The sequence below is a fragment of the Bos grunniens genome, chromosome 8 (genome assembly GCF_055505025.1).
Source record: "Bos grunniens cultivar Pamir isolate PY7600 chromosome 8, Bosgru_T2T1.0, whole genome shotgun sequence".
In the NCBI taxonomy this organism is placed as follows: domain Eukaryota; kingdom Metazoa; phylum Chordata; class Mammalia; order Artiodactyla; family Bovidae; genus Bos; species Bos grunniens.
Window position 1 is genome coordinate 1,596,485 of NC_141172.1, and position 8,592 is coordinate 1,605,076.

Genomic DNA, 8,592 nt, shown 5'->3' on the forward strand with positions numbered 1-8,592 from the left:
AGGTGCGTTTTGAGAATAGAATTTGTCTTTTCTACTTTTCCCAAGGATTGGAGTCTGCAAGGAATATGGATCTGCTGAGGAGCAGATAATGCAAGAGTGGGTGATTTGTTTTAGGAATGAAAGAAGGTTAGGATAGGTGATAAGAGGTCTTAAGAGATGATAAAGAGGTTTAGTACCTAAGTATAGGGCCTGATGAGTGTCTCAGAATCTGTGCAGCCTGAGATTGGGAAGGACATAGTGACCTGTTTTTGTAATCAATCTCCTTGTGGTTGTATTCCCTCTTGTAATAAACTTGTTTTTCCTTCAGGGAGGTAAAGCGGCTTTATGTTGGGGATTATCATAAGTTGTTGAGCTGGTGATCAGAGTGAGGCTTGTTTTGCTTCTGTCTGCAGTGTTTGTTGCCCTGTGAAATGGGGTCTGAGGCCACATGGTGACCTCAGCAATGTATGATGCCTATTTCAATTGGCATGTTAGTCCTTTTAAAAGTTGAAGTACAAGTGGGCCATTAGTTATAGAAGAGCCTTTTGTAGATAGGAGCTCTCATTCCTTCCAGATGGCGGCATGTGAGTGTGTGATGTGGAAAGTATATTTGGAATCAGAGTATATCTTTGCTCTCTTGTTAGTTGTGAGTGCAATAAGTTCTGCCTTTTGGGAAGAGATTCCCGAGGGGAGCCTGGAGAAGGAAATGACAATCCACTCCAGTATTCTTGCCTGGAGAATCCCGTGGAGAGAGGAGCCTGCTGGGCTACAGTCCATGGGATCGCAAAGAGTTAGACACGATTAAACAACTGTCACTTTCACTTTCCCGAGGGGAGAAGTTGGGATTCAATAATTTTGCTGTCAAAGACAACTACATATCCAGCTACCTTTTTTCCTTCTGATGGTGTAGAGGAGCTACCATCAATATACTAAGTAAAGTCAGAGTGATTTAAAGGGGTTGAGGGGATGTGGGAGAAATGGGGCATCAGGTCTTCTAATGCCTGTCTGCAAGTATGGATAGGGGACTCAGAAGAATTAGGGATAAGGGTGGTGGGGTTGAGAGTAGGATAGCATTCAAAGGAGAACTCAGGAGATTTGAGAAGAGTGACATGAATTTGCTGGATGAGTGAAGGAGATAGAAGGCCCATGGATTTGTGAGAAAGTAAGTCCTTAAAGTCATGTGGTGGACAGATGACTGTGGGCGCTCCAAAAGTCAGTTTTTACTTTCCTGAGTGAGGAGTGCAGCTGCTGCCAGAGCACATCAGCAGGCTGGCCATCCTTGAAGTGTGGGATCTCATTGCTTTGGTAGATAAATGACGGGGGTGAAGGAGGTGCCCTGGTTTTGTCTCAAATCTCCTAGGGCAATTTTGTGTCTCTCAGTAGTGTAGAGTATAAAGGCGCGAGAAAGGTCAGGAAGTGTCAGAGCTGGGGCTGAGAGAATGGCTTGCTTAAGGGTGTTAAAGGCTGAACGGATATTTGATTTTAGCTATAGGGGTTCTGAAAGACCTCCTTGGGTGGCTTGATATAGGGGGTGTGCCAAGAGGCAAAATTAGGAATCCAGAGGCACAGATAGCCAGCTAACCCCAAGAAGGACAGAATCTCTGTTTTTACTGTAGGGAGTGGTAGGGTGGATATAAGGGACTCTCAATATAGCAATTTAGATATAGATATAGTAATATATCTTTTTGTTGGTGTTAAAAGGACTCTGAGATAGGCGACTCTAGGAAGAGAGAGCTGAACCTTGGTGGGAGATACTTGATAGCTTTGATTAGCTAGAAAATTGAGGAGTTGTATAGTGTATTGTTGAGTGTATAAGCAAAGGACTACAAAGGAGAAAATCATCCACATATTGGAGGACACTTACTCGAGTAAGGTCAAGAGAGGTTAGGTCTGATGCTAGAGCTTGGCCAAAGAAATGAGGGCCATCACGAAAGCCTTGTGGGAGGACTGTCTCTGTCAGCTGTTGGGAGCAATGATTTTCTGGATCAGTATAGGTAAAGGCAAAGAGGTCTTGAGAGTCTGGGTGTAAAGGGATAGTAAAGAAGGCATCCTTGAGGTCTACAACATTGAAGTGCATAGTAGAAGAGGGAATGAGGAAGAGAAGAGTATAGGGATTTGGAACTACTGGGTGTATGGGGATAACAGCTGCATTGATAAGTCTCAGGTCCTGGACCAGGCAATAAGAACCATTTGGCTTTTTGACAGGTAAGATAGGGGTGTTACAGGAAGAGTGAGTTGGGCACAAGAGGCCCTGACATAATGGTTTAGTATGATAGGCTTTAACCCCTGTTGATGTTTTGGGGAGATGGGGTATTGTGGTTGATTGGGGAATTCAGAGGTGTTTTTGAGACAGATAAGCATTGGGGCATGGTGAGAGGCAACAGATGGATTGTCTCTATCCCTAACTATGGGGTTTACAAGCAAGGAGGGTAATGCAGCCGGAGAAGAGGAGGTGGGGTTGAGGAGCAGGAGCTTCCCTGGTAGCTCAGACTGTAAAGCATCTGCCTACAATGCAGGAGACCTGGGTTCAGTCCCTGGGTTGGGAAGATCTCCTGGAGAAGGAAATAGCAACCCACTCCAGTATCCTTACCTGGAAAATCCCATGGATGGAGGAACCTGGTAGGCTACAGTTCATGGAGTCGCAAAGAGTCAGACACGACTGAGCGACTTCACACACAGCCAGGCTAGATCAGAGCTTGGGCTTGGGTTAGTAACAGAAGCTTTGAATTTGAGAGAGGGTCTCTGCCAAGAATAGGAGTGGGGCATTTTGGGAATATGAGAAAAGAGTGGGAAAATGGAGTATCCTGAAGTGTGCAAGGTAGAGACTGAGTTATTCATGATTTAGATATTAAAATATCAACCTCCATAACAGAGACCTGGGAGACTTTGGTTTTTCTGGAGTAGACAGGCATAGCAGAGTAAGTGGCCCCCATGTCAATGAGAAAGGAGGTCGGCTTACCTGCGACTGTGAGAGTTACCTAGGCTCTGCAGAGGTGATGAGAATTGGGCCCTGGGGCCCTGGGCACCTTCAGTTTTCAGCGGCAAGTCTGAGGAGGCTGGGCACAGCTGGGTTGGAGGACTCCTGCTCGGGACCAGGAGGGGATGTCTGGGTCCTTGGAAAAGGGTTTGGGCAGTCGACCTTCCAATGTCCCTTTATGCCACAGCTGGGACTAGGACATGGAGGCGGCCTTGGCTTTAGGCATGAGCAGGCCCAGGGGCCTTCTTTGCCGCATCTGAAGCAGGGCCCAGGTGGCTTCCTTTGTTAGTTGTTGGAGGCTTGGAGCCACGTACAGCAGTGGCTAAAAGGTGGTACTTGGCTTGATCTCGTTGGGCCTTCTCTAGCTTTGCCTGTTCTTCCCAGGTATTGAAAATCTGAAAGGCTAAATTTAAAGAGTCTCATTGAGGGGTTTGAGGGCCTTCTGCCATTTTTAGTTTCTTTTGGATATCTGGGGATGATTGGGAGATAAAATGGGTGTTAAGGAAAATGATGCCCTCTGCTGAAGTGGAATCTAATTTTGTATATTTTTGTAGGGCTTCCACTAACCTGGCTAGAAATTGTGCCGGGTTTTCATCTAGTCTTTGAGTTATTTCCTGGAGCTTATCAAAGTTGACAGCTTTATGCCCTGCCTTTTGAAGGCCCACAATGAGGCAAGCAATCATATGATTATGGGCTGCTCATCCAGGTCTCCCTGCCTGATAAGCCCAGTTGGGATCATCTTGGGGGACAGCCATTGCCCCATGGGCTTCGTGTCATAAGTCCTGTGTATCTCATCAGCTTGCTGCTGAGAGGCTTGCCATACTCGTTCCTTCTCTTCTGGGAGAAGAGTGGAGGAAAGGATGATGTAAATGTCATGCCAGGTTAAGTCATAAGACTGGGTAAGATACTCGAATTCTTTTAGATAATTATCAGGGTCTGAGGAGAAGGAGCCAAGACACTTTTCAATCTAAGACAGATCTGTGAGGAAGAATGGGACATGAACTGAACAATGCCTTCTGCCCCAGCTACTTCCTGTAAAGGGAGGAGTGGGGCAGGGGAAGGAGCATGAAGTGTCCTGTTTTAAAGTTGTTCAGGACCTGTGGTGAGGGGATCTAGGGAGGTTGGGGTAAAGCCTTGGGACCCTCGGGGTAGAGGATGGGGCTGAGGTCTCAGAGCTTGTCTCTGGCACAGGCAGGGGAAGGGGGTTGGCTGCCTGAGAAGGAGGGAAGGAGGAGGGGGCATTAAATGGAGGTTGTGGAACTAAATCAGGATTGGGACTGGGAGCAATAGGGGGTGGGTTGTGGTCAGAAGGGTGAAAGGAAGAAGAAGAAAAGTCTGAACAGGGATGGAGAGACATTGTATTAGGAGTTTGTGGCCCAGAGTGGGCTAAGAGTATTTGAGAAGTAGAACAGGATTCACAGAGGGAGGGTCGAGAGTGAAGAAAGGCCTGAACATGAGGGTTTTCTAACCACTTGCCACTGTTGCAGCAGAAGTTATCAAGGTCTTGTAGAGTCTTATAAGTGAGAGCTCCATTTTCTGGCCTATTATCAAGTCTGTATTATGGCCAGACCGTATTAGAGTAGTAAATAAATCTTTTTGGTCTTATCTCCCCTTGGAAGCCCAGGGCTTTTAGTTTTGGAGAAGGCATCCTAGAGGAATAGATTTTGAGGGCTGGTATTGAGAATTTCTCATTGTGGCTGAATACGGAGGTTAGACAAGGGCGAGAGAGAGTGAGGAGAAAGGTCCGAGACAAAAGTTGTCCCCGTGCTCAGGACTTTCTCAGAGAGTAATGCTGTCACTTCAGTCATGTCCGACTCTGTATGACCCCATAGATGGCAGCCCATCAGGCTCTGCTGTCCCTGGGATTCTCCAGGCAAGAACACTGGAGTGGGTTGTCATTTCCTTCTCCAATGCATGAAAGTGAAAAGTGAAAGTGAAGTCGCTCAGTCATGTCCAACTCCTCACGACTCCATGGACTGCAGCCTACCAGGCTCCTCCATCCATGGGATTTTCCAGGCAAGAGTACTGGAGTGGGTTGCCATTGCCTTCTCCGTCAGAGAGTAATCAGATCAGATCAGATCAGATCAGTCGCTCAGTCATGTCCGACTCTTTGTGACCCCATGAATCGCAGCATGCGAGGCCTCCCTGTCCATCACCAGCTCCCGGAGTTCACTGAGACTCACGTCCATCGAGTCAGTGATGCCATCCAGCCATCTCTTCCTCTGTCGTCCCCTTCTCCTCCTGCCCCCAATCCCTCCCAGCATCAGAGTTTTTCCAATGAGTCAACTCTTCCCATGAGGTGGCCAAAGTACTGGAGTTTCAGCTTTAGCATCATTCCTTCCAAAGAAATCCCAGGGCTGATCTCCTTCAGAATGGACTGGTTGGATCTCCTTGGAGTCCAAGGGACTCTCAAGAGTCTTCTCCAATACCACATTTCAAAAGCATCAATTCTTCAGCACTCAGCTTTCTTCACAGTCCAACTCTCACATCCATACATGACAACAGGAAAAACCATAGCCTTGACTAGACGGACCTTTGTTGGCAAAGTAACGTCTCTGCTTTTGAATATGCTATCTAGGTTGGTCATAACTTTCCTTCAAAGGAGTGAGCATCTTTTAATTTCATGGCTGCAGTCACCATCTGCAGTGATTTTGGAGCCCAGAAAAATAAAGTCTGACACTATTTCCACTGTTACCCCATCTATTTCCCATGAAGTGATGGGACCGGATGCCATGATCTTTGTTTTCTGAATGTTGAGCTTTAAGCCAACTTTTTCACTCTCCACTTTCACTTTCATCAAGAGGCTTTTGAGTTCCTCTTCACTTTCTGCCATAAGAGTGGTGTCATCTGCATATCTGAGGTTATTGATATTTCTCCCAGCAATCTTGATTCCAGCTTGTGTTTCTTCCAGCCCAGTGTTTCTCATGATGTACTCTGCATATAAGTTAAATAAGCAGGGTGACAATATACAGCCTTGACGAACTGCTTTTCCTATTTGGAACCAGTCTATTGTTCCATGTCCAGTTCTAACTGTTGCTTCCTGACCTGCATACACATTTCTCAAGAGGCAGATCAGGTGGTCTGGTATTCCCATCTCTTTCAGAATTTTCCACAGTTTATTGTGATCCACACAGTCAAAGGCTTTGACATAGTCAATAAAGAAGAAATAGATGTTTTTCTGGAACTCTCTTGCTTTTTCCATGATCCAGCAGATGTTGGCAATTTGATCTCTGGTTCCTCTGCCTTTTTTAAAACCAGCTTTAACATCAGGAAGTTCATGGTTCACATATTGCCAAAGCCTGGTTTGGAGAATTTTGAGCATTACTTTACTAGCGTGTGAAATGAGTGCAATTGTGCGGTAATTTGAGCATTCTTTGGCATTGCCTTTCTTTGGGACTGGAATGAAAACTGACCTTTTCCAATCCTGTGGCCACTGCTGAGTTTTCCAAGTTTGCTGGCATATTGAGTGCAGCACTTTCACAGCATCATCTTTCAGGATTTGGAATAGCTCAACTGGAATTCTATCACCTCCACTAGCTTTGCTCGTAGTGATGCTTTGTTCGTAGTCAGAGAGTAATGGGCATCCTCTATTTCTAAGTCAGATGGGGCACAAGGCTGAGGGCCCCAGAGCCGTGGAGATCCTCCCACCTAGCGCTCGGACTTGGAAACAAGGTGAGAGAGAGAAAATGGGATTTCACTCAGCCTTAACCAGATGAAATATGGGCCAGTATGTGGATATCAGTCCAGAACTGCAAGTGGAGAGTCCTGTCCCAGAGCTCATCTCAGTTTCTTGGCAAGGTCCGAGGGAGTGGACCACAGGAGGACCACCACCTGGAGAATCTTCCCTCCCGGGTTTCAGCACCAGAATGTAAGGCGAATGCAGAGAAAAAGAGCAAGCCAGGCACTCAGGCTAAAGGGAAATTTATTAGCGGGAAACGAGAGGGTGACTGGCCCTTAAGGAGAACCAGTGTCCTCCTTTTCTGACCGGGTCTTTCTTAAACCCCACCAATGAAAATTTCTTTGAACAGATGATTAATTTTTAGCCTGTAGTTGAGTCCTATGGTCTCATAGCTGGAGGTCTGGAATCTGGTAGTCTCCTAGCTTTGAGAAGATAGGTGCCTGTGAGAAAACAGAATGTGGTTTGGGCAATTTGGTCCATCTCAAAGGTCACTGTGAACCTATTCTTTATTTGCGAGGTCAACATAATGAGCTATCTTAAGAATGAGCCCCCATGTGGGCCCTATCAGATTGTTAGGCAGGAATTGTGAAAATTTTGGTGAAAGTCATGATGTCTTTGAAAATAGTGGCAGAGTTGGGAATTTGAGAAGAGGACAGATTTGAAATTTATTTTTAAAGCTTGTTGATTAATAGAATATGAGCTGTGAAATAAAGTCAAGATTCAAAATTTAACAGCTATGTTCTTTTTCTCAAAATCTACTGGGTTGGGAAAATGTGGGCAATTACAGATGGATAGGATCAAAGTTACTTTTGATATGCTATATATTTTAATGCAGGGGCTCCCAACCTTCAGGATCTAATGCCTGATGAACTGAGGTGGAGCAAATGTAATAATGAAAGAAATAAAGTGCACAATAAATGTAATGCACTTGAAACATCCCCAAACCAACCCCACTCCCACTCCTGTCCTGATCCATGAAAAAACTGTCTTCCACAAAACTGGTCCCTGGTGCCAAAAATGGCAGGGGCCACTGCTCCAGCCTATAAAAAAGAACCAGGCAAAATTGATCAAACAACAGTTTACCAGACTTAGAAAATACACAGTGCAAGACACTGAGGCCTGAAATAGAAGAAACCCAGGAGAGGAACCTGGTAAGTGCCTCCCTTACCTTCTGGAGTGGGTGTGCCAGGGAGGGAATGGCAGGGGAGCCTGGCGGTCTCAGAGTCAGGAACAGATCCGGTTCCCAGGGCTCCAGAGGGTAGGAGTCGGGCTGCCCAACAGGAGAAGCTGTGGGCAGGAACTCTCTAGAGTTCTGTTTCTGGCCCTCCAGGTGTCTCCAAGTGAGTAAGGAATCCATGCACTTATGCAGGAAAATTGCAGGAGACTGGGATGAGCCTCACCTGGAAGAAACCTGGAGACAAAGCTCCTCTGAGCCCAAGCATAGCTGGGAATAGTTTGCATTTCTATCAGGTGAAGAGAAACAGAGATCATTCAAGGGGTGCAGATTAAAGAGAAAGTCATTGCTAATAGGTGGGACAAAGGCAGACTTTTCTTAAAGACTGTCCTTGCTTATGCAGTAAGTCATAAGCAAGAATTTGCAGAAGAAGACAACTACACAGTTATTTTAACTGTATTCCAAGTGTTCCTGAAGCTGGAGAAAAGACTAAATACAGCATCAGCAATAACAAAGCCAGACTCTAAAGTGGTCAGGACAGATTTTTAGTTAGAATTTCTGTTGTAAAAGGTAAGAGGGCCCAGCATGGACTGAACACAGCATGAATTTGTACAGGAGACTGGATGTTTTAAAGAGAGAGTGAGGGAACCAGGAGTGGGGACTGCTGTAGTTTGAAAATCGTCATGGTGAGGGCTCAGTGGTGAAGAATCCACCTGCCAATACAGGACACCTGGGTTTGATCTGTGGGTCAAGAAGATTGCCCTGGAACAGGAAATGACAACC

At 45.9% G+C, this 8,592-nt stretch overlaps 1 long non-coding RNA gene across 1 annotated transcript in view; it reads right to left on the reverse strand.

The window, feature by feature from the left end:
* LOC147366554 (uncharacterized) overlaps window positions 1-7,967 on the reverse strand; it is a 28,237-nt gene extending 20,270 nt beyond the window's left edge. Inside the window, exons 1-2 of the long non-coding RNA XR_015168824.1 lie at window positions 7,804-7,967; window positions 2,939-3,359 (exon numbers count right to left, since the gene is read on the reverse strand). This is a non-coding gene — a long non-coding RNA (uncharacterized LOC147366554). The remainder of the gene's footprint in view (window positions 1-2,938; window positions 3,360-7,803) is intronic.
* Window positions 7,968-8,592: the final 625 nt, after the last annotated feature.